Source organism: Cetorhinus maximus, chromosome 11, assembly GCF_964194155.1.
Source record: "Cetorhinus maximus chromosome 11, sCetMax3.hap1.1, whole genome shotgun sequence".
Classification (NCBI taxonomy): Eukaryota; Metazoa; Chordata; class Chondrichthyes; order Lamniformes; family Cetorhinidae; genus Cetorhinus; species Cetorhinus maximus.
In genome coordinates, this window is record NC_135889.1 from 72,979,671 (window position 1) to 73,005,770 (window position 26,100).

Sequence of the window (26,100 nt, forward strand, 5' to 3'; positions counted from 1 at the left end):
TTGGGAAGTGAAGAGGGATTATGAGAAAAGACTGGCAGCCAACATAAAGAGAAATCCCAAAGTCTTCTATAGACATATAAATAGTAAAAGGGTGGTAAAAGGAAGAGTAGGGCCGATTAGGGACTTAAAAGGGAATTTACACATGGACGAAGAGGCCATGACTGAGGTATTAAATGAATACTTTGCATCTGTCTTTACCAAGGAAGTAGATGCTACCCAGGCCATGGTGACAGTTGCGGAAACTCTGTCACTAGAAGGGTTCAAAATTGACAAGGAGGAATTATTGAATAGACTGTCGGCATTTAAAGTTGTCAAGGCACTGGGACCGGATGAAATGCATCCAAGGACATTGAAGGATGTGAGAGTAGAAATTGCAGGGGCACTGGCCATAATCTTTCAGTCATTCCTAGACTCGGGGGTGGTGCCAGAGGACTGGAGAATTACAAGCATCATGCCCTTGTTCAAAAAAGTTTGTAAGGATCAGCCCAGTAATTACAGACCAGTCAGTTTAACTTCAGTGACGGGCAAGATTCCAGAAACAATTATTCGGGATAGAATTAGTAGTCACATGGAAAAATATGGATTGATAGGGAAGAGCCAGCATGGATTTTTAAAGGGGAAATCGTGTTTAGCTAAATTGCTGGAGTTTGTTGAAGAGGTAGCAGAAAAGGTCGATGAGGGTAATGCTGTTGATGTGGTGTACATGGACTTTCAAAAGCATTTGACACAGTGCCACACAACAGACTTGTGAGAAAAGTTATTACTCATGGAATAAAAGGGACAGTAGCAATGTGGGTACAAAATTGGCTGAAAAATAGGAAGCAGAAAGTAATGGTCAATGGAATTTTTTGGAAGATTTGTAGTGGAGTTCCCCAGGGGTCGGCATTGGGATCCTTGCTTTTCCTGATATATATTAATGATCTAGATCTTGACGTGTAGGGTACAATTTCAAAGTTTGTGGATGATACGAAGCTTGGGAGTGTTGTAAACTGCAAGAAGGATGATGTGGAACTTCAAAAGGACATAGACAAGTTGGTGGAGTGAGCAGATAGGTGGCAGATGAAGTTCAATGCAGAGAAATGTGAGGTGATGCATTTTGGTGGGAAGAACATGGCAGACAATATAATATATGTGGTGTAATTTTGAAGGAGGTGCAGGAGCAGAAAGACTTGTATGTATATGTGCATGGACCATTGAAGGTGGCAGGACAGGTGGCGAGAGCAGTTAATAAAGCATATAGTATCCTGGCCTTTATTAATAGGGGCATAGAGTACAAGAACAAGGAGGTTATGCTGTATCTATATCAGACACTCATTAGTCCTCAGCTGGAATATTGTGTACAGTTCTGGGCGCCACATTTTAGGAAGGATGTGAACACATTGGAAAGAGTGCAGAATGGTTTACAAGAATGGTTCCAGGGATAAGAAACTTCAGCTATGAGGATAGATTGGAGAGGTTGGGACTGTTCTCCTTGGAGAGAAGAAGGCTAAGAGGAGATTTGATGGAGATGTTCAAAATCATGAGGGGGCTAGACAGAGTAGATTGGGGGAAGCTGTTCCCACTTGTAAAAGGAACAAGAATGAGAGGGCACAGATTTAGTGATTTGCAAAAGAAGTAAATGTGAAGTGAGAAAAAAACTTTTTCACACAATGAGTGGTTCGGGTCTGGAATGCACTGCCTGGAAATGTGGTAGAGGCAGGTTCAATCGAAGCATTCAAGAGGGCATTAAATGATTATTTGAATAGAAACAATGTGCAAGGGTACGGGGAAAAGGCAGGGCAATGGCACTAGGTTATAATGCTCATTGGAGAGCCAATGCAGGCACGGTGGGCCGAATGACCTCCTTGTGTGCTGTTAAAATTCTGTGATTCCTCTTTGCTCCTCTCACTTGACTGGAATCCTTCGCCATGGTGCCATGGTCAGTCTGATCATCCATCTTGCAGCCCATTTCCTCACCCACACAGGTAGCAAGCACCTCATGCCTGTTGGACAGAGACGAGGAGTTGAGGTTCCTCTAACACTATTTGTTGATTCCCTATATCTGCCTAATTCACAGTCACACCCTTCTGTCCTTGACCATTGGCTTACTCTAAAATTCTGCCTAGCCTAAGGGGTGTAACCACTTCCTGGAACAAAGTGTTCAGGTAACTTTCCCCCTCCCTGATGCGTCGCAGTGTCTGCAGCTCAGCCTCCAGCTCAGTGACTCTGAGCTGAAGTTCCTCAAGCCGCAAACACTTACTGCAAATGTGGGTAGTAAGGACACCAGACACTCTGGTGTCCACAAGCTCCCACATTTTGTATCCGCTGTACATCACCTACCCTGCTATCTTTATAAAGGTTAATTAATTATTTTACTAATTAAATTTGAATTAAATGTTTCTAGCCTCGCCTATGCTTATGTTCTTATTAATTCATTAAATGTTCTACTTACTCTGATTAAAATTCCCTTGTTAAGATAAATAGGAAATACTCGCCTGCCTGCTTTCCTGTGATGACACAGCTCAATTTCTGTTTCCTAATGCAGCTTTGACTGGCTCCTGGGGTTCTCTCTTCTTCACCTCCTGTTTCGAGTCTCATGCTCCCTCTCTTGCTGCACCACCTCCCAGGCTGTCCCTAGCTCAAATCTGGTGCTTTCCCTCTTGCTGCTTCACCTCCCAAGCTTGAGTGTGGCACTTTCTCTCTCCCAGCCTGGCACTCTCATACTCTCGCTGCTTCACCACCCAACTCTCCCAGGTTCAAGTCTCCTAGGAAGAGGGTAACTTCCCTTCTCCACCAAACCTCACTCTGCTTCATTCAAGTGTAAGTTGGGACCTGTCTTTATTTGGACAGTTACTTTAAAACACTAACAGCCATTATAGGATATGAACTCACATCAGCAGATGAGGTGCCCATTCTTCATTGTTAGCTCAACAGCATTATCACTAAGCTAGCACGTCCTGTACCCTATAGTCACATAAATGGTGCTATAGGATCAGAAGAACACACTGATTTGACAATAATATTGAACTGAATCAATAACATGTGTATCCTATTGCTTAATACATTCTATTTTTCTGCCATAGCTTCCACTTGTACGTTGCTTTGAGTAGCTAGTCCAGTTATTCTAAAATCAGTTTAATAAGAGTAGCACATTCTTCACTGGGAGTTAACATCTTAAAAAAATAAATAGTACAAAGATCAGAACATATTTAAACAGGTGAACTGTTATGGAAGTGCATAGCATTGTAAGATAATATTATAGCTTGCTTGTTTGATAATATCCAGCTGGGGAAAGATTGGCCATTTTCAATGAAAATGACCAAACTATGATTAATTGCAAGCTCAAGGTTTTTGTGGCTTCATGAGTAAATCAACTGCTAAGAACTGCTAACTTGGTAAAACATAAACTAATTTTAGGACACGGATATTAAAATATAATCCATCTTCTTCCTCCACTGGGAAAGCTAATTAGAAATTGTGACTGGCATAAGAGAAGAACATTGGGATTACATTCAGCACTAGAAACTTAAACCCACAAGAAACTGACCAAATTTTGTCCCTGACAAATAATCCATTGAGAAATAACTAAAAAAGAAATGTGGCTCGCTATACAGAGTGTGCATTCTGTGCTGATGCATCTGAGCTTTAGGATCACAAACTTGTAATTCAGTACAGGGATCTGAATGTGCAGCATTTAGTTTATACATTAGTGCACACAAGTGTAGGTAAAACCATGAACAGCAATCAGCATTATTGAGAGAAATGGCAGGACTGGTTAAGCTTGTGACATGCGGGTAACCAAAGTGCACAACCTATCCAGACTATCCTTTGGGGCATTATACATGGAGACATTCATGGCCCGAGTATCGATCTGAGAAGAAAAATAATCCCTTGACATAAAATTCTATTATAATGTAATCACTATTTGGAAAGAATATGAAAAACTGAAATACCATTTCTTATTGTGTAGGGTAAATGGACTGAAAGCCTGGATGTATTGAGACCATGACACTTTCACAGCTCTGAACTATGGTGTCAATCAACTCTTTATGGAAGGGAGATTAGGCAGATCTGAAAAATTTTCAAATTTTAGATAAACCATGTAATAGAAAATAATCTTATGTTGTGTGTGGGGTGCACGTATACAAAATCTTGGCAGAATATTGTCAGTTACTAAATGTACACAAGGAATAGAGATTTCAGAGTTTTTCAGGCAGCTATCCTTGTTTTTTTCAGTTGGAAATAAGCTGAGGAAAGGGGCATATCTAAAATGTCTTGAAGGCTTTGTATCTTAACACATTTTTCCTCTGATAATGTTTCCTTATATCAAAGAAAACATTTTCCCTCAGACTTTAGTAAAGGGTTTAGTATTATCCAGGATGACACCTCTGTCATTCGTCACGTGAACCTTTAAAGAATAGGGATAACCTTGAAATTTTCAACTTCAGTCAATTGTTAAAATTGCTGGAAGTGCACTGAAAGCCTATTTTCATTGTTAAATCTTCCTTTTCCCTGTGCCTCTATCCTTTGCAGACACTCTCCAAATGGTAATGCTGCAGCCTGCAGAGTAGATGAATGAATCAAAGGCTCTTCCAAGTTGTGTGTTTGGGGAATTGGTTTCTCTTGTGAAATAAGAGGTCAGCCAACTGAGCAGTTCTTCTTCTTCTGTGGTAGGATCCTTCACCCAAGTTTTAATACAGATGAAAGCAATCATACGGACTGCCTAGTCAGTGAGTGAATGACCATAGGTGTATGAGGTAAGAAGAATATCAAAGATGCATAGTTAAATAAATTTTTTCTTAACTGTATTGAGTTAAAGAACAGGGTGCTGAAAGCTATTTAAATTAGAGCACGTCTGAACAAAAGTTTTTTCTCAATTTAGAACCATAACATGAATTTATAATAAATCAGAGTTAATTTCACTAGTTACAAAATTACCACTTGTTTTAAATTATTACATTTATCCATTAATTCCAGCTACTCTTTTTTTACTTTTCCGTTGATTTAAAAATATAGTAAAGCTATTCAAACAAAGGCCCTCTCACACGAGTGGAAGGATATTGGTTGATATCTGGTACATGTTACAGAATAAATAATAGATATTGAGCAATAACCTTGAGGGTGTTAGCCTATAGTTGATCCCGATGAATGAGAATGAGAAATTATATCAATATTTCATTTTCTACCAATCCTATTTAAAACTGCAATGAAAACAGCTGCTTCACAGAAGAAAAGCTGATACTTGAACTCCACGACTGGCTGTTTAAAGTAGCAGTCGACATTTTAATTAGATTTTTGTTTCTGTTTTTCTCAATCATTTTATCTTCCTTTGCCTCCTTAGGTCCCTTCATCCTGCACACCATTCTCTGGCTCAGAGTATAGAACGGTTCTCTGGCTTCCAGACCCCTACCAGTGCTGCTCTCCAGTCAGGTACACACAGTCGTTTGGTGTGACTTGCCCACTGGATTCTACTCCTTTATGGAGAAGTATCTGGTCTCTTATGTTTTTCTCCTGGCAGCACCGCCAAGGTTGGAAGTTTGTCATCTCGAGAGTTAAAGGCTCAAATCCATTGGCCAACCTTTCAGGATGCAGAACCATGATGCACCAATGCTGCAATATTGCTTTTCTGTTTAAAATATTAATTTTGGCAGAAGTGTATTAAGAATTATACACTTAAATGTGAATACACAATTCTATTTTTAAAATCTCACTTAAAGGCTGATCCCATGTGCAATACTGCTCATGCAATGTACATTGTCTCTGATAAGGGTGTAAAACTTGATCATCATTATAATGCAGCGCTGCATGTCCTCAACTTGTTCTGATGGGTAGTAAAGGATCATTAAGATAATCCTATGTGTCATTCATAATCATGAATCTGACACATTCTCTGCAATGGCAAGTTATGAATGTCTGAAAACAGTAAGTGAGTGAAAGCAACTCATATAAAGTACAACTACACTAGCCATGTAATTCCATTTTAACAATGAACCAAAGACGCCTGCCTTAAAGCATGTAACAGCTTTTGCAAAAGAAGTGAAGCATTTACAAGAACTTAGTTGCTACGCCACAGGCATTGAATATTATAAACTATCATGGGGTTGGAAAAAGATCGGGTCAAATGACCCCTTCACCTGCAAATGTATTAAAAGAGACTGAAAAATATATTAAGAGGCAATCTGTAAATAGAAGCTATACATCAGGCAGCAGTGAAAATGATTTGAATGGCATAGGCTATATTACATCATAAGAGCTAGAGACATGAACAATCATGTTAGCTACATCATGAATGGGTTATTTTCCATCTTCAGCCTTTATTCTGGCATACTTTCTTTATACCATGTATAAACACGATTTCTGTTAATACAAAAGTGTTTCCTTTTAATTCATAATAAAAGCTGGCCATTTCTGTGGACAGGTTAGATCCTGTCATAAATGTTGAAATTTTGGGTTCTATCTAGATGGTCAACTAATAATGAAAAGAAAAACAGTCCATGATAAATGAAACAGAATGAATGAGCGAGGGACAAACTTCAACAGCAATAATTGTATTGCATGTTAGGAACAGGCTTGGAGTCAACAGACTGACCCATGAAGCAGTGCCAATAATTAATGATGGAAAGGCAGGCCAAGAATTGTCTCATAAATGTAAAACACTCATGATGAACCCACACACATGGTAACAGAAAGCTACATCTTTACAAAATAATTATTAAAGAATCAATGGGCAGGAGGAAGTTCTGCTGCTGGGCCTGAAAGTGAGAGGTGAGCCTGCTTTGGATGCTGGTGGGGCCCTAGGGTGGTATATTACGGTAGTAGCCAAGGCACCATCTCTAGAAAGGCCAATCAGAGGGCCAGAAGCCTCAGTAGCATTACTGCTATTGCCACATCGGCAGCCATTGCTGTCAGGGCCCCCATCCATGGGCATGGAGTGCCCAAAAAAGACCAACCCAAACTCCTCCCCCTCCCCCAGAGCTCACTGGGAGGGTAGTAAATTTCACTGGACAGTGTGCCCATGGACCAGCAGGCCCTATGACATGGGAAAAATGTCCACAGAGGTGAGAAGAGACCTTTAATTGGCCACTTAAGTGGCTTAATTGGGATCCCAATGGGCAGATGATTTGCAAGCTTTCCCACCACTGGAAAAATAGCACGGCGGCGGGAAGTCATCGGGCATGTCCCCCTCAAGTCTTCTCATGCATTTTGCCAGCCTTCCCACTTCCCAGCCTGTTGCCAAGGGATTGGAAAATTTTAGCTAATATCTAAAAATTTAGATTTTTAAGAAATCAACATATCTTAATTAACAGTTCCTAAGAAGATGATGTGATGAAGCAAAACTGAAATAGCATTTCAGAGGACTGATTTCTTTATCCCAGCTTTCTGTAAAGACTGAGAATGTCTCTACATGATATCATAGCATGTGACAATTTTGCTGTAAAGTGTGTATACAGGAGAACTGATGTTTGTATTCACGTCAACTTCAAAGATCTGTGAATGAGGTGATGCACTGTATTTTCACGGCCTGCACATATATTGTTGATTTGGTGGTGATAGAGATTAGATGCTCAACTCCCAAAAGAATTCTCAGTGGGCAGAATTTATTACCATAAAAGATGCAAACAATTTAAAAACTGACAGAACAGAAATATAGTTATACAGAACTTAGTTAGACTTCTCAGAATTATAAATACCTAACAATTCTTTATGCTGACCAAAGCCACAGTACAATCTTCTCCTTGCATCATGTGACCTCAATGTTACCTATCAAAACAATTAGCAACAAAACATTACATAACATGTACCATGATAAAATGTATATTGTGTTCTAGATTATAATTATAAATCGGTGTAACCTGGAAATCCTTAAAAGGATATACTTCAGCAGTAAAATAATTCACTGTTTTTCCACTTAATTGATCCAAGTGTTTTCAAATGATTCTTATTCAGGCTTTCAAAATATTCTTTAATCACTTACTGTGATGCTGGGATATCATGGCATTTTTTCTGTCAGAAGCTATAAATGAAAGTTGTAATTCAGGGCTACCCAAGGTTTTAATCTAAAATCACTATGTCATGTTAGCTTCCTTATTTAACTGTGAATAATATCATAGGAAGAAGGCTTCACCTAAGCACCATTGAAGGTACTTGTGTCTCTGAGTCTGACTATGTAACATCAGTAATTTCACTTCAAAACTAATTAATTGACTGTTAAATACTTTGGGACATCCTAAGGATGTAAATGCTCTATTTCTTAAAGTACCACTTCTGTGATGTTATCCAATATTGGTATCCAAGATGTATTCTGAAAGCAACAGTCATCAAGAATGCACTGGATTCCTGAATACAAACACCAGCTTAATGCATTGGTATCAAAGATGGTGTCAGACATCCAAATCTACCAGGGGTTTTATCACTAATACTGTTTTTACAAAGATGTAGCCTCCATATCAAACTATTTTTATAAGGTTGCACCTTTGAAATTCAGAAATAATATATTTGTAAAGTTTACAATAACTCACATATTGAGTTACATGTTTGGATCCCTTGAATTGGAGGGCGATGGCACATAGAAACCCTTAGAAGGTTCCTTAATTAAATCAGGAATTTTATAGAAATTGGATTGTCTGTGTCCTTTGTCTGTGGAATTCATAACATGTTATACATTGACCAGTTTTGCATTTCTTAATATTTCCTGTAAAAATAATAAATAAGGAATACTAATTTAAAAAGTTAATATCCATGAATGGCAATCTCTTTATAAAATTAAAATACATTTCAATTTTAATTAAAGGTTATTTGATTTTTTGTAATTGTTTTAATGAGTTATGTTTATTGTTAAGTTATCAATTACCCAAAACTTCTCAGCAGTGAGGAGAAAATTGCTGTTTTGCATTTTCTATCACATTGTTTTGCTTGTTTCAAGTGATCCTTTTCAATGATTTTATTAGATCCTCTATTACTCTCTCAGAATGATAAAATTATTTCTATTGGTATTTATTCTTGTGGCCTCTTTTTGAAACAGCTGCACTATACCACAGATCACCATCTCTATGTTGATATTCTGCATTTTTCAGAAGATTGGAACATGAATGAAACTCGAAATTAAGAATATTGGAATGTCTTATCCTGTATTATATTTATAAACCAACAGCAGAAAGAGGACGGATCTGATTAAAATTTCAGTCTGTTGAAAATATTCTATAAGAAATGCTAAATACATTTGATCAGATCTGCCTACACCATGCTCACAACAGTTATTAGGTTTATCAGATAGTGTGAAAGAAGAACCCACATGAAACTATTCTGATCAAGAGCATTGTTTTGCATTATATTAAAGGTATGACCACAACAGAGTTTTCTGTTTATTAAGTGGGACGCTTTGTAATGATTTGTAGAATCTTTAAGGTTTTGAATAGTCATACAAAATTGCACTTTTGAAGATATAATATACCTGAAGAACCATCAGGATCAAAAGGAACTTCAGCTCTCATTTGAAAGGTTTGTGAAGGTGATCTCCAATTATTCCCTTTATTTCCAGTTTCTAGAGCAGATTGAAAAGTGCTGCACAAAAAAAACAAAGATTTATGGGTTATTAAAGGCAATTAAATTAAATAAAGTCACAAACTAATGGAAATAAATCAATACCGGAATTTCAAGCTGATAAATTAGATAAAGTATAATTTTTAACACAAGATGTGAACAGTATTTTTAGTAATATTTGGCAATCTGTTTTGAAATCAGTCAAGGAAATGTAAATATGGAACCTGGAGCCAGTAATTGTAGAAACATAGCAGTTCATATTATGTTGGGAAGGCTGCTGCTTTATAAAAAATATGCATAACAATATTGCCCTCTGTAGGACTAGTAGAGCACATTTAGCATCAAGGCAACAGGATAATATAAAATTCCTCTCATTTAATGCTTTTCTTTGAAATATGTGCTTCAGCCCATTCATCATCTTTTGTTTTTGTATGAGACTCCCCCGCCCCCATAAAGTTCTTATGTGATGCTTATTTCTTAACTCAGTGATGTTCAGTGAGCTGCTGCTAGCACTTCAGCTGATTATTTGAAGACCATTTGAAATAGATAGGTTACCTCAATCTCCACTTTTCCTACCATTCATTTCAGGACTTTCAAGATTTAATTGATAGTTATGGAAAATTTACGTGTTTTATTTTCTACTTCTGGATAATCCTTGAATATATTCTGATCACCTGTTGGTCTACTCCATTCCTTTAGTGCTGTGATACTTTGCTTACCGGGAGTTCTATTATATGTTACTAATTTAAAATCTCCTCTCTGTTTATCTGTCCTGATAGCCTCTCTTCAATTTTAGGCCAGGAAGGAGAGTAAGGACTGAAGTCTGGTGGGAAAGTTGCTAATTACATAGTGCTGGAGTATTAAAGTACATCTATGTCAGCTTGGCTCTATCTGTGTCAGGGATTGTTCCCATGGGCCCTTGGTGGCAGCCTCCAAGCTGTATGGTTTTAATGGCCAAACATCAGTTTCCTGTCAACTTCCAGGATTTTTTGGTTGGGAAGTTGGGAAGCAGCAAGCTAGTAAAGCCCAGCCATTAAAATTAGCTGAACCCCCTGTTGCCACGCCCAGATTGGCATGCAGCTCTTTTGCCTTATTTCTGTGCAGGTGTAAAAATCAACCCAGTCTTTAATATTAACCATGTGAGCATTCAATGGCTGAGGCTTTAGTGAATTTTTTACACAGTAACGTGGATACAGATTATTTACTTTAGTTGACCTTTCTGTGCTTATCAAGAGAGGTGATATCAATCCTTTGGAATATTTTTCTAAGTTTGGCACTGTAGGGCGGTATTGAGCAGTCCCAGATCACAGATAATTCAAGTTAGTTGCAGAACAAAGGCCTTTTACTTTGCTGCAGCCACAACAGAGATTTCAGTGTTGCATTTTCACTTCCCAGTCCAGCCATTTCTGTGGCTGCTCTGATAGTGTGAGCCAATGTAGTGTCAGTTACTGCCAAGATGTGGGCAGTTTTGCGCTGAGAATTCATGCCCACGAAGAGTTTGACTGAGACTTGCATTTTGATTAACATGCTGACAGTCATCAAGGAAAAGAGACTTTCATCCCATCAGCCTGGGCCAGAACTGAACCAAGACTTGAAAGGCGAATGGCCAGCCCTCGTCGGTATTCAATTATTAAGGAAGAAAAGTATTGATCAAAATTTTATTGTGTGAAACGTATCAGACATGACCTGCTCTTTCAGGACCTACTGTACATTAGGCTTCTTTCAACAAAAGTTGCAACATAAATAGTAATGCAGTGCAAGGTGAAACTCATAAACTCCAAAAGTAGTAGCATGCTAATTTATCTATCAAGAGTATCATATTCACAGGGGGCAGAATTTTACATCCCATGGGTGGGCACACGCCCAACCTGGTCAGGCATTAAACCACGTCAGAAGATGTTGGGCGAGCATCCCGACGTCACCGTGCATTCACGTGATATTTCGCTCGGCGCACGCAAAAGTCGGAAGCGTGCCGACAACAATTAAGACAGCAATTAAGCCCATCAATGGTGCAATTATCTCCGATCTTTCGTGGCCTGTCCAACCTTACGGTTGGCAGACGGGCCAATTGGCCAGGCAGCCTTTACATTTTTCATCAAACCTCATCCGAGGGCGGAATGAAATTTCCATCATGAAATAAAATAAAAATAAATATCTGTGGGCAGCATTTTTTTGCAGCTTTTCAAACCTTTATTTGAACATTTTCAGGCCTCAGATCCCTGAGGCAGCAGTCTGCCTTCAGGAGCTCTCTCTCAGCGCTCACCCCCGCCTGCGAAAGTGTCATCGCCCGCCCTCTTCCCGCCCCCTACCCCGGCAGCGCTGAGCTTTTCAGTGCATGGTCGGGGACCAAATGCAGCCGGGGACCTGTTTCCCAACTGCTCCCGGGCCCACCGATCGTGCATGCCCGCCAAAGGTAAAATTCAGGCCAAGATCCTTTCTATTAATCATTAATTGAAGAGCTAATTCGTATTTTTAAAAAATATCATGGTTCTTTCTTTAAAACATCTTCACACGTTTATCAATTTAACTTTTACAAGTTTGTAAGAAAGTGGTAGTTTCCTAAATATTTTGGTTCTAAAATAATTGGTAAATTTTATTTATCAATATATGACGACAGATGTAATGCACTTTTGCATTGATTTAGACCAATACAACGATGTGCCTGTTTCAGGACATGTAATCCCTATAGCTGATCAGTGTAAGCCTCCTGGCCAGTATTGTGTTCATCATTTTAGTGCTAAAGACAACCGAGGAAGGATAATATGGTGTGAAATAGCGATTGACAGTTTAGTATTCTGCTTGAAAAGGGGTTGAGATGCTCCTGGCGGATCCTGCAAATTTGCAAGAGAAGCTGGACCTTTTCTTAGACCCAAAAGACTGATTCTCAAGTCTCATTGCTGATAATTTTGTGATCAAGCCTAAGTTCAGATGAGACGCTTATTAACCACATGTTTCCCCTTAAAGGAAGCAGCCAGTTTTTCTGGACAAATACATTGGGCCAAAATCTCCAAGCTCCCCAGCATCTGATTTGGGGGGGTACCCCAAAGATGCACTGGGGAATCCCTCTGGGAAGTTCCCAGGTAAGGGTTTGCACGGCAATTGCCCAGAAGTGCACAATTTCCCTGGGCAATTGCCCTGCACTGGGAACCATCAGAAAATACGGTTTAAATCGCAAACTTTGCAACGTCCCACCAGGGTTACACCAATAGTTACTCAGGAAAAGTTAGAAGAATTAAAACCTCTTCTAACCTCTGGGAAACTATTGTAAAGACCCAGGCCGACCCCACGGGACTCGCCCAACACCCCTACCCTCTCCCACAGGACTTCCTCCAGCTTCCCGCCACCTAGCTGCCTCGATCCCCCGACTACACCACCCCCTGACCCACCCAACCACCAATTACCCGACCCCCAGCCCCACCAACCCCTGATCCCCACCCCCGAACTTGGAACCCCCCAGCCCTCTGGATCTCTGCACACACCCCCCCCCACCACAGTCTCCCCAGAACTCCATCATCCCCCACTTCCCCACTGGACCTCTGACCACCCACCCATACCTTCTCCGGGACCTCTGACACCCCCACATCCTTCGGACCTCCAACTCCCCTGCCCACCCCCAACTTCCCAGATCTCCGATTTCCCTACCTCCACCCATTCCAGACCTCAGAGCGCACCCCCACCCTCACCACCCCAGACCTCCCACCGACACCCCCACCCCACCAGATCTCCAATCAACACCCCCCCGCCCCCGAAAACCCCCGGGCCTTCCTTCACTCCACTCCCGGGATTATCAGATTGCCACTCCGCTCCGATTTACCTACCTCAGTCTGCCCCTTTATATGGCACTAGCTGCTGTAAACCAGTATGTTTAAATGTCCCAGCCATTTGAGAAGGTAGGAGAGAAGGTAAGTGTGTAAGGTAAGTGTAAAGGATGGATCGGGAATGGAGGGTAGGATCGGGATGGGGGTGAGGATTGGAGGGGAGGGTTGGAGATTGGACCAGCTAGATGGACAGTTGGTTGTAGTGAGTTGGGGGTGGTCAAGGGAGCTGGCCGGGGTGGGGGGAAAGAGAGGGCAGGGTAGTCAGGTGGTGGTGGTGGGAGTTCAGGGGGTGGGTGGGGTTAGCTGGGTGGTCGGGGGGATAGCTAGGTGGTCAGCAGGGATAGTCAAGTGGTCAGGGGTAGTTGCGGGCTGAGCTGTAGTTAATTGGTTGGGGGGGAGTCGGGAGTGGAGGAGGTCGCGGGGTCAGGAGCGTGGTCGGGTGGTAGGGGGTTAGTCGGGTGGCTGGGGGCGGGGTAGTCAGGTGGTGGGGGGTCAGGCTGTATTTGGGAGGGGAGTTGAGGGCTGGGGAGGTAGTTGGGGGCTCAGAGGGGTGTTATTGCGGGATGCAGTGAGAGTTTGAGGGAGTTCAGTAGTATAGTTACACAGGATTTAGAAGTGGTTTTAATCCTTCTAATTTTTCCTGAGTAACTATTCTGCTAAGACAGTTGGAACCATCCAAAGTCTCCAACTTTAAATTGGAGTTTCAGGAGGTTCCAGATGCAGGGTAATTTCCCAACAGAAGTTGAAAATTTCCGAGCAATTCCCATGTAGTCCTTGTCTGGGGATTCCAAGGGATCCCACAGTGCATCTTCCAGGAAGATCTAGGCCAATATGCTTGTCTCTGCCTTCAACTATCATTTTCAGCTCATCACTAATCGAAGCACAAGTTGGAAACACTGGGCCAGTGATGTTTCCTCACATTTTTAAAATTTGTATTATTGTCCCCCAAACAGAAAAAAACTCCCTGTACTCCTGTGTTAACCGAAATATATGAATGATATACTTTACATGCCTTTGGAGATAACTCCTTTCTGTATCACAATATAAATAGCTCTTTGCTGGGCAAGAAGTACAAAGTAATTCAATACAGTGGCTGACACAAGCCTATGATTACCATACCCCCAAAGTCCACTGTATAGAGAATTGTGTCGTGAGGAAGAAAAATCAAAACAACACAATGGAGAACATGTTGACTCTTGTATTTTCTATTAACAGAACGAATCCTATTTACGTAACATACTTGATAAATAAATTGGCATGTAATCAACTGAAGGCTAAAATACACCAGCAGCTGCCATTTGGTTTAATGTTCAGTTTTAATAAGAGTTGAAAATCATTGACGCAGGAACTGGGTGGCAGAATGATAAAAAAAACAATTTATTACCATTGGGGCCCGGAATTCAATCCATGCATCCAGAGAGGGTTTTGATCTCCTCTCCCTGAAGCTGTGAAAGGTTCAAAATGAAATAAACTCTAAACAGTCTAGATCTAGTTCCCAATGCACAGAAGTCCACAATGCAAAGCTGTCCCAGATTTAGCATTAAATTAACAATCGTGCTCTGAAAGTTCACAAAGACGGAGTGTGGGGAATGGAAATGTCATGCTAATGCAGTAGGGAGTGCTCTTTTGAGGATGAAAGTGAGGTGAACAGTTGGAAAACACAAAGGAATGCTGAGTAAGCATGGACCTGTGTGCACATGGTGGCAATGCCTCACCTTATAGTAGACTCAAAAAATTTTATTTCCTTTTATGAGGCAAGAAATGCTCGTTTACAAGAATGTTGCCAGGGTTAGAAAAGTGTAGCTACGAGGAGAGATTGGATAGGTTGGGGTTATTTTCCCTGGAACAAAGAAGGCTGAGAGGTGACTTGATTGAGGTGTACAAAATTATGAGGGGAATAGATAGAGTGGACAGGGTAAAATTGTTTCCCTTGGTGGAAAGTTCTAGAACTAGGGGACATAGATTCAAGATAAGTGGCAGAAGGTGTGGGGGGAACATGAGGAAGAATTTTTTTACGCAGAGGGTAGTGGGTGTCTGGAATTCGCTGCCCAAGTTGGTAGTGGAGGCAGAAACTCTAAACTCCTTTAAAAAGTACCTGGATCTGCACCTTAAGTGCTGTAAGCTGCAGGGCTATGGGCCGGGTGCAGGAAGGTGGGATTAGAAAGGGTACCTGGGTGTCCTCGGGCTGGCATGGACAAGATGGGCCGAATGGCCTCCTTCTGTGATGTAACTTTTCTATGGTCTAATTGAAAATTACCTATACTCCATTTGAATTTGGCCCGTGACATGAGTGTCTTGAGGTAGAACCATTTCTCTTACCCTTTGTTGGGCTTTTGATTCTGTGAAACTGGGGATGTATATGTAAAATATGTAGTTGTATGTACTAGTTAGATTATGTGGGTTGGAGCGTTATCTAAACTGGTAATACATAAACAAGGAAACATCAAAAATGATCTGTGCCTTAATTATCTTCAGAAGGATTTACACACTTTCCACCGTACCAGCCTATACAGATAATAGACTTGTAAGATAAAAATTACAATTAAATTCTTAGAGAGTTCAAGCCATTTGGGTTACAATTACCTAGTGTGACTCCTGATTCAAGATAATAAAAAGGAAATATCAGAATTGATCCAAACAAATTGTTCCCTGCAGTTTACAGCTCAAATTCCAAGGGGTATAAGTTAAAGATCAGAAAATTAGAAGCAAGTAGACAAGTCAGATAGCATTTTTTACCAGGGAGGAGTGGGAAAAGTTATTAGGGGAAGGCCACTGAAGCCACAGTACATGGGTTCAAGAGACAATAGGCAGGATTTTTCACTCCCGGCATCGATGGGAATCATTGCAGGGTGGGACTGGAAAATTTGGAGAGCAGCCAAAAGAGTCCATTGACTTTGAGTGGGAATTTCCAGTCCCGCCACCAATAACTGCATTTTTAGAAGGAGAAGGAATAAGAGGCTTATTGCTAAAAAAGAAATTGGCTATGACTCTTCTTCAGAGCCATAGGGTCTCCAAACGTCAACTCTGTTTCTCTCTCCACAGATGCTGTCAGACCGGCTGCGTTTTTCCAGCCTTTTCTGTTTTTGTTTCAGATTTCCAGCAGTGCAGTATTTTGCTATTATATTGGAGTGTTGTGAGTTTGGTTGATGCTGTTGCTAGATTCAGTGGTATCTGACAGCTCCGTTGGTGGTAAAAGGGCCTCCTTCTGCTTGATTGTAAAAGTATTAAGTTATTGCAGCAGAAAGTGCTGCACAGGATGAAAGTCCCATTTCCTAGCCAAGGACAAAAGATCTCAAAGACTGTAGGCTGACAGATGACCAACGGGATAATGCTAGCAATATTTTCCAGTGGGCTTGGCTGGAGGTCTGAAAACATTTGAACAAGCTCATTAGGAAAGGTAAGGTAGATGTGTGTAACACAACATCTTAATGTTATTGGGAAATGGATTGTAAATTGTCCATATGTTCACAAAATGTGTTTAGCTCTAGGCTCCCAACAAAATGGAGTCTCTAGTTGAACTGAATGGTGGAAATGACTGGGAAATTGTAACCAATTACAACACAATGGGTATCCCGTGAATGGTGCCAGAAGCATGCCAGAGTGGGCAAATTGTGACATCAGGTAGCGTTTAACACTGTTTTTGTGCTCAGCCCGCCATTTTGGATTGCAGGCCTTGTTTAAACCCTCTCTCAACAGTGTGTGTGAAGCCTGAAATGGACAAGAACAACACTGCATGATGGAGACCCCCTGCCAAATCGGTGTTATTTGCAAGAGATACCAAGCAACTTTCAGGTGATGTGCCTTTGGCTTTTTTTTGGCTCCTGCAGAGTTAGTGGAAGTACAGTGCACTATGTTGTTGGAGAAGTAGATAGCATTTCTTTCAGTCACAAGGGAGTGGTGTTGGACATTTGGAAAGAGTGGAGTGGCTGTGAAGGGTCTCACAGCATTAAAAAAAAATGCACTTGAGCACATTTTTCACAGCAGCATCACTGTATAGCCTAATGCTTCTTCCATTGCACTTCATCCGTCAATCTGAACTAAGGGGTTAAAAATGTACTATTAAGGAGCTGCTATGAATATACTGAAACAACCAAGCTTGAGTGATCAATCAGGGCAACCTACTAATGAAAGAAGAGTGTGAATCAGTCATTTAAAATGTATTTGTCTACTTCTTTATAGGCTGAAACATATGGACCTGAATTCTCTTGGTTCACTAGCACAATGGTTTAAATGTGGTTCGACCACTGAAATGAGTATGTTCCACTGTCAGCAATTTTAAATACTGTTGGTTGGGCAAGAGCAAATGTCCCAGATAAGGCAGGAGGGGGTGGAGGGTGAAAAATTCAAGTACACTTAGAGTAAGGATACAATTTCAGTATTTGATAGTTTACATGCAGTTAAAGGATTGAGCAAGTTCTTAGAAGAGGGACTGAAGTGATGTGCAACAGAAGGGAAAAGGAGAACACCTAAGTCTGGATTTTCACCGTGGAGGCAGGAAACACTAGCCGGGTCAGTTTTTGTGTCAGAAACCACCTCCAGTGGTAAATTGACTAAATGCGGAATTGTCCGTGCCCGCTGGCGTCAGGCATGTTCAGTGGCGTGAATGGACAATATGGTGAGAAGGCCAAAAATCGGTTTCATGACTTTGTGAATGCAGTTTGCAATCGTCCACTCAGCCCGTCGATGGCGGGCCATGTTCCCTGCCATCAGACATTGGGAACCCCATTGTAATACATCAGTATATAATTATAAGGCCAGTCCCCGGACTCATCCCCACTCCGGAGTGTCCACCCACATCGGCGTGATTGCACGCCAACGCGTTTCACAACTGCACATGTAAGGCATGCACTTGGCGGACTGCACTTTTAGGGGAACTCGGAGGTAAGTGCACTGTAACATTGTGGAGCCCTCACCTGGGTCGCCTGTTGGACTTCAAGATTGAGGTGCATTGGAGGCGTTGGGGCAAGGGCTGCCCTATGGTTGAGGTGACTTGGGGGTGGGGGAAAGGGCTGCCCTGTGGTTGAAGATAGTGCACAAGCACGTGCAGGGTAGGGGGAGGGAAGCAGCCATGTATTCGGGAAACCTTGTATAAAGTGACCATTCCTCCGCAACTGAGACAGTTCAGACGCAGCCACATTGATATGCATGGAGCCGGGCTTCCACCTTATCTGCCCACTAATCAAGCAACGCAGAGGCATGAAAGTGCCACCAAATGCTCCAGATCTTTTCAACCCTTGTGCGCTGACTGCAAACAAATGAGCATTTTAGTGGACTGCAGAACAGTTGGACAACTATGCACGTTGTACAATCTCCTTGCTAAAGCTGGCCACAGAGTAGTCACTGGTGGAAACTCTTTCGAGTTATCAACAGTCACAGATTGCAACTCTTTCAAGTACAATCACAGTTCTTGGTTTCCGGGAGTGGGACGTGAACCCACAACCCTCTGATTCAAAGGCGAGGGTGCTATGAACTGAGCCACAGCTGACACTGTGGAGGCGCTCACAGCCCCTTGCAATGTCATCATCCTGGTTTGGACCAGTCTCCCCTATGGTTCAAACTAACAGTGCAGCCTTGCAGTGTGGGTTAGGAGAATGCCTGTGTCTGAGCTGAGAGCACAGCATGCAGTCCAATGGGGAAAGCTGTAGCTAATCTATCAGGTGGAATGAGGCTGAGGTGGGTGGGGTTTCAGGCAGCCATGCAGTGCACTAAACTCTGGCCATTCAAGTTGTGGCCAGCACTCTCCGGAATGCGTTAAAGGGCTTTCAGACTTAACCAATAGAGGTTCTTAGTATACACAAGCTAACCCATGCGTCTCTTTCTCTTTTATCCTTAAGGAGGGGTACATCAGGAGAATGGAGCCTGGTGACCTAGCTGTATGCCTCGTGGTGTACAGAGAGCAGAGACAACGGAGAAGAGAGCAATGGAGGTGCCTGGCCGGGCAGAGGGAAGACAGCATCCTCTGGAAGAAGGGATGGCTGGGGCTCTCGCACACATTGCTGAAGAGCCACAGCGAGCCGTCATTGGTCGGTGCCTAGCTAGAACCAGGGTCTAAAGACGCTGCCTTTCATTCCTGCAGATGACTGTGAACCAGTGTCGCTGAAGACTGCGCATGTCTAGGGAACTGGTCAGTCACACCTGCCAGCTACTGCAGGATTTAGTGCCATGGGGACATGGAGGGCATCCACTGCCAGTGTCCATGAAAGTGACTGTGGCACTCAATTTTTATGCCAGCGGCTCCTTTCAGGGCTCCACAGGTGACCTCTGTGGGATCTCACAAGCCTCCACCCACAAATGCATCCATGAGGTCATGGATGCCATCTTTGCGAGGGCACACAACTTTGTGCATTTCGTCTGGGACCAAGACAGCCAGGATGCAAGAATCTTAGGATTTGCCCAGATCATGGGTTTCCCACAGGTGCAGGGTGCGATCGACTGCACTCACGTTGTGCTCAAACTTCCATCGCAATAAGGGGTCAACTATATCAACCGCAAGGGCTTCCATCTGTTGAATGTGCAGCTGGTGTCCAACCACTATAAACGCATCCTGCAGGTCTGTGCACGGTTTCCAGGGATTGTGCACGACTCCTACATTCTCAGTCGGTCATAAATCCCTGACATCTTCTAGGGTCCACAGAAACTGCAGGGATGGCTCCTCGGGGACAAGGGCTACCCGCAGAGGACGTGGCTGATGACACCCAAGCGGAAGCCTCAGGCTGCAGCAGAGCGACACTATAATGATGCTCATGCTGCAACTCGCAACTTGGTGGAGCAAACCATCGGGATGCTGAAAATGAAGTTCCGGTGCCTGGACAGGTCTGGTGGAGCCCTGCAATATAGTCCACAGAGGGTGTCATGCATTGTCATCGCCTGCTATGCCCTTTGCAACCTGGCACTGCAACAGGGAGAGCAGCTGGCTGAGGAGGAGACGGAGGAGCTGGAGGTTTTCTCTGATGAGGAGGACGTTGGTGGTGATGAGGGTGAGGAGGTCCACGAAGGTGACGATTTTGGCGATGAGGCCCTCACACTGGCCAGACAAGGTGGGCACGCTCAGGAGGTCCTCATAGCTGCTAGATTTGTAGAGGATGATGATGACATACAGCGAGTAGACAGCGTCAATTTTTACATTGCATCTATGAATGTTTGACTCCAGTCTGGCTTATGGCAGCACGAATACCCTCTGTGAGAATGTCCCTGTCATGGAGACACAGTGGAGGCCCTAACAGTTACTCAGTTGCAGGAAGATGATGGTGATATGCAGTGGGCACACTTCATTGATGTTCACAAAGCCTCTGAGAATGCTTGACTCCTGTCTGGCTGAGGGCAGATCACTTGTGCTCAGTGATCAGGGTCATATCATAGAGACGCAGCCATGAAACTTTGAATGCATCTGATCCTTTGTCCGCCTTCAGCACCTGACCCCTTCAGGAGCACAGCATCACTGGTCACAGATGCTGAGGAGATGGTGGCCAGCCCCACCTTAAAGGTGCTGAGAGCACACAGAGAGAATGATGGTACTCTGTGGTGCCTGCGCACGACATTGTGGCAGTAATGACATGCACCATCGAGGTGCAGGTATCACTAATATACCCAGGGAGTGTGAGGCCGGACCATCACTTTGGTCTGAAGGCTGCACAAAGCACAGGGAAGAGACCCTGGACTGAGACACCTGCCTTTATCTTGTGCAGAAAGGTTTCACATCTGAGTGACACAAACACCTGCTCATAAGAACAAGGAGCCGTAGGCAGCGAGACGTTCTTGGGAGTTTATTTACAATAGTGAACATTATGTACAAGCAATTAACACCCGTGCCCAGGCTGTGCAACTACATCTTCTTAACCTTCATAACCCTGCCGCTACATCTTGGCGCTCCCCCAACATCCACAGCGGATGTGGAGACAGCCTGCTGACTGCTACGCCCTTTGTGCTATGACCTTGGTGGACGTTCTCTGGAGGGCTGAGACCTGGAGGGACCTGGCTACTCTCGGGGTCCTCCTCGGCCTGTGGGGCTGGAGCTGCTAAGATCACAGGAAGAGGCAATTCAGATGGGCTGGACACTCCAGGAGTCACCTGGATGGATGGCCTTGGGGGTACACCTGCTGATCCTCCTCCCTATGGATGCTCAAGGGCACCTGGTTGACTCCTTGAGGAGAAAAGATAAGTGGAGTGAGATTGAGCTGCCCTGCACCCCTCTCACGTACACACTGTTGGAGGCCAACTATGGCATCGGCGATGGAGTTCAGCCTGTGCTGCAGTGCGGGAGCAACGTCCTGGACCAAGGCCTCCATGGCGGCTGCCATCCTACCAGTGTTGACCTCGGTGTATTGGCATGTCGGCACTATCACCTCAGCCTGAAGGCGGACGGACTCCTCCGTTGTGCCTTGCAATCTGGGGAGTGCAGCGGACATCCCTTCCCGATGTTCCCGAGCTTGCCTTTGCAGTTCCAGCAACTGTGACATGACGAGTCCAGAGGCTCGTCATCTGACTCAGCAAATTTCTGGCCTCCAGCAGCCTTCCAAGTGCTGGACACCTGGGAAGTCCCTGTTGCTGCCTGATGCGGATCATAAAGCGTGGTGTGCTCACTTGATTGTGATCCCGAGGCTACTCTAAAGCGAGGTCCCACCGAGGGGTGTGCCTCTGCGTTGGTGGAGGGTGTGGGTGAGCACTATGATGGGACTTCAGGGAGGGTTTCAGCAGATTCCTCTTCTGAGATTCCCTTGGGGCTTGATTGGAGACCCTGGGTGGAGGACTCCGTTGGCTGTTTCCCAGATGTACCTGCGAAAGCAAGGAAAGATAATTATTGCAGGGGAGGGGACTGCAGAATAGGGGAACTCACTCACAGCATGGTTGTCTGATGGATGTTGCACTACTAGATCCTCACTTGGCAAAGCACCACCAACCTCATCGATAGCACAGGAGTAGTCCAGATCCTCACCGGCCAGCTAGATGGCTCTGTTTTCAAAGTCCATGAGGACCTTGATTTCAGGCAATCCTCCACCAATCTGTGACCTCTCCCTCTTGCTGTGTGCCAGCTTGTCCTGCATGAATGCAGATGGAGAGGGTGTGTGCAGGACACCTGCCAGGCCAGATGATATGTATGCCTGGCCTGTGTGGGTGGTGAGTGGTCGCATGGGGGCAAGATGAGGACAATAAAGGCGTATGTGAGAAAGTGAATGGTGATGTCCCTTAAACTGGCAGTGAATGAGTGTCCTTTGGATTTGTGATGGGTTTTTGAGTGTGTGAGTTGAGAGTGATCAGAAGAGTGACTTACCCTGGTGGAACAAAGGAGATCATTCATCCTCTTGTGGCACTAGGTGCTGTCCTCTTTTGCAGGGCATTGGTGCTGACCACCGCTGCCACTGCCTCCCAAGCCAGATTAGTGCTGTTGCTACCCATCCTGTGGCTAGGGCGGGGGTAGAGGGCATCACGGCGGGCCCCCACTGCATCCAAAAGTGTTATGGACTTGATTTTTCAGACAGGTTTCTCATAAGAAACAGTAAACTTTATTTACAGGGCTTCAGCAGCAGTTACATGCTTCCATCAAGATCCACAATGAAACACATAGCTCCACCCCTAAGGTTCCCCATGCTTAGGGCTGGTTCGTTCACACTGTCACATGATACTACATAGTACAATAAGTCTTAAAGCTACTGTCACTACATTCCTTAAAGCTACAGTTACTACATTCCTTAAAGCTACAGTTACTACATTCCTCCCCCTTTAATTTTTTTAAATAATTTGTATTTACAACGACAACTACAATCATGATATTACAAACATATACATGGGTCATGAAATTCTAAGTTCAGTCTCTCAGGTGATTTCCTGATCCCAGTGGAATGTCGTAGCTCCACGACTTTAGAATCACTTACTGAATTTTTATTTTCTTGAACTGCAGCAAAATCAGGTACCTCCTTAGGCACAGGCAATGTTATTCACTCCGACAGAAACATCTGGTATGTCTATCCTTGGTTGATCAATCATAACAGGGACCATAAGTTCTACGATGGTGGGATATTAGTTTGTTGGGGTATCTCTCTTCTTCTCAAATGATCCACATATTTTCAGGTGATCTGGCCCTCCACTTCTATGTGGTACAACAATGGGCCGGTCACAGAAACTATTACACCAGGTAACCAACTTGATCCACCACCGAAGTTTCTTACAAATACTGTTTCACCAACAGTGAATTCTCACTTTTGACTATGCAAATCATGAGTCACTTTTTGATTCCCTTGACTGTTCTTTACCTTCCCCTCCAAACTGGGAAGTACCAGTCTTAATCTCATACAAATACGATGCTTCTTAAGTAATTCTGAAGGTGTTGAACCTGCAGTAGTGTGGAGGGACGTTCTGTAGTGAAACAGCAAATGTGAAAGTTTAGTCTCCAATGATCCGCCCAATAATTTTTCATCCCAACTTTAAAGTTTGTACTGCTCTCTAGGCCAATTCATTAGACGGAGGATGCTACGGGGCTGTCTTTGTGTTTCATACCATTTAGGCTCATGAAATTTGAAATTCAGCACTAGTAAATGCAGTACCATTGTCTGAGAAAATGACCTCTGGCAATCCATGTATAGAAAAACTTTGGCATCACTTTTCTATAGTCGCACCTGACATTGGCGATCTAACTTCATATGCACTTAATCATTTGGAACGTGCATCAATTATTAGTAGAAACATGGTGCCTAGAAATGGACTTACATAATTTCTATGCAGTCTCATCCAGGGTCGACCAGGCCATTCCCGCAGGTGCAGTGGGGCTGCAACAGGCAACTTCTGTAGTTGCTGGCACTGGAGACAGTGTTTAACCATTTTTTCTATATCAGTGTCTATACCTGGCCAGCAGATACAGCTTCTTGCGAGCATTTTCATTTTGGAAATTCCAGAATGCGCACTATGCAACTTAGTTAAGAGCGGTTCCCTTCCTTCTGAAGGAATAACGACTCATGCACCCCATAACAGGATACCATTTTGACTACTCAATCCATTCCTTTGAGTGAAGAACTGCTTCAATTCTTCGAGGATTGGTTCCTGGGACTATCCTTTCAATACTTGATCTCGTACTCTGGACAAGACTGGATCACAGTTCGTCCAATTTCATTTTTGTCTTGTGCAGACTGGCAAAGAATACATCGAAGTACAGTCTCTTGGGAAGTTGAAGCATGTTCAATGCTCTCCTGCAAGGGAAGGTGACTTAGGGCATCTGCATTGGTTATATGCATCCCTGGTCTGTGCATCAAAGTATATTCATAAAGTTAAAGCCCATCTTTGAATTCTTGCGGAAGCTAAGGGAGGGATTGCTTTTTCTTCGCTAAACAGACCCAAAAGCGGTTTGTGATCAGATACTATAGTAAAGTGTCAGCCGTGTACATACTACTGGAATTTTTTTAACTCCAAAAATAATCAATAACCCTTCTTTCTCGATTTGTGAGTGACCCTTCTCGACCATAGAGTGTCCTGGACATATAGCCTATTGGCCTTTTTGAACCATCGCCCATCTTGTGAGATAGTACGGTTCCCTTGCCATAGGGGGATGCATCGCAAGTTAGCACCGATTCTTTTGTCAGGTTGCAGCGTACTAACAAGTTCAAAGGTTGCAAGAGCTGTTTAACTTCCATGAAGGTTTCTTCTTGAGGTGACTTCCAAGGCTGGTTTTTCTTTAATAAAGAGTGTAGAGGGGCTAGGATAAGTTGGGTAGGAATCGACCACAGTAATTTACCATACCCGAAAATGACTTGCGCTGTGAGACATTTGTAGGTCCTCCTTAATAGCTTTAACTTTTTCTTCTACCAGGTGTAACCCTTGGGCATCCACCTGTTGGCCCAAGTAAATGACTTCACTTGCCTGAAAGGTACACTTTTCCTTTTTCAAGCACCTCCTGCTTCAAAGATTCATTTTAGGACTTCTTCCAAGTTAGCCAAGTGTTCCGCTTCTGTTAACCCAGTTATTAGGACATCATCCAGATAGACCATGACTTGAGGTAGCCATTGTAGCAAGCTCTCCATTTTCCTCTGGAAAATTGTGGAGGCCAAAGAAATACCGAAAGGCAGGCGTGTATATTGATACAATCCTTTGTCTGTGTTTATGGTTACAAATCCTCTGGATGCATCATCCAGTTCCAGCTGCTGATATGTGTGACTTGTATCCAATTTAGTGCACGTTCTCCCTCCTGCTAATTTGGCAAACAGATCCTTGATCCTGGATCTAGAGTACTTGTACAACTTGGCAGCCTTGTTTACTGTTAACTTGTAATCCCCACAGATATGGATGGTCTGATCCAGTTTCAAGATAGGGACTATGAGTGCTGCCCATTCCGAAAATTGAACCAGCTGAATAATACCCAGCTTCTCTAAATGGTTTAATTCAGTGTCAGCTTTCTCTCTCAGGGCATAAGGCACAAAAAAACTGAGGAGTTGCTTCAGAGTCAACATAGATCTTAGCCTGCAGGCCCTTGATTTTCCCCGGTTCCTCACGAAAGACCTTGTTATATTTCCTTAGCAGCTCTGGCAATCCTCCAGCTCTCAGCTAGAAAATTTCAGACCAATTTAGTTTAATTTCTTTTAACCAGTCATGACCGATAAGGCTTGGTCCTTCACCTTCCACTACAATCACAGGGAGCTGTGCTGTCTGTTGCTTGTAATAAACAGGCAGTGGTAATACTTTTCACTTGTATGGCTTCACCAGTATACGCTTTCAATTTGGCTGAACTCTGCTCCATATTCAATTGTTGAGTACCCTTGTTTAAATATTTGAATGTGTGCTC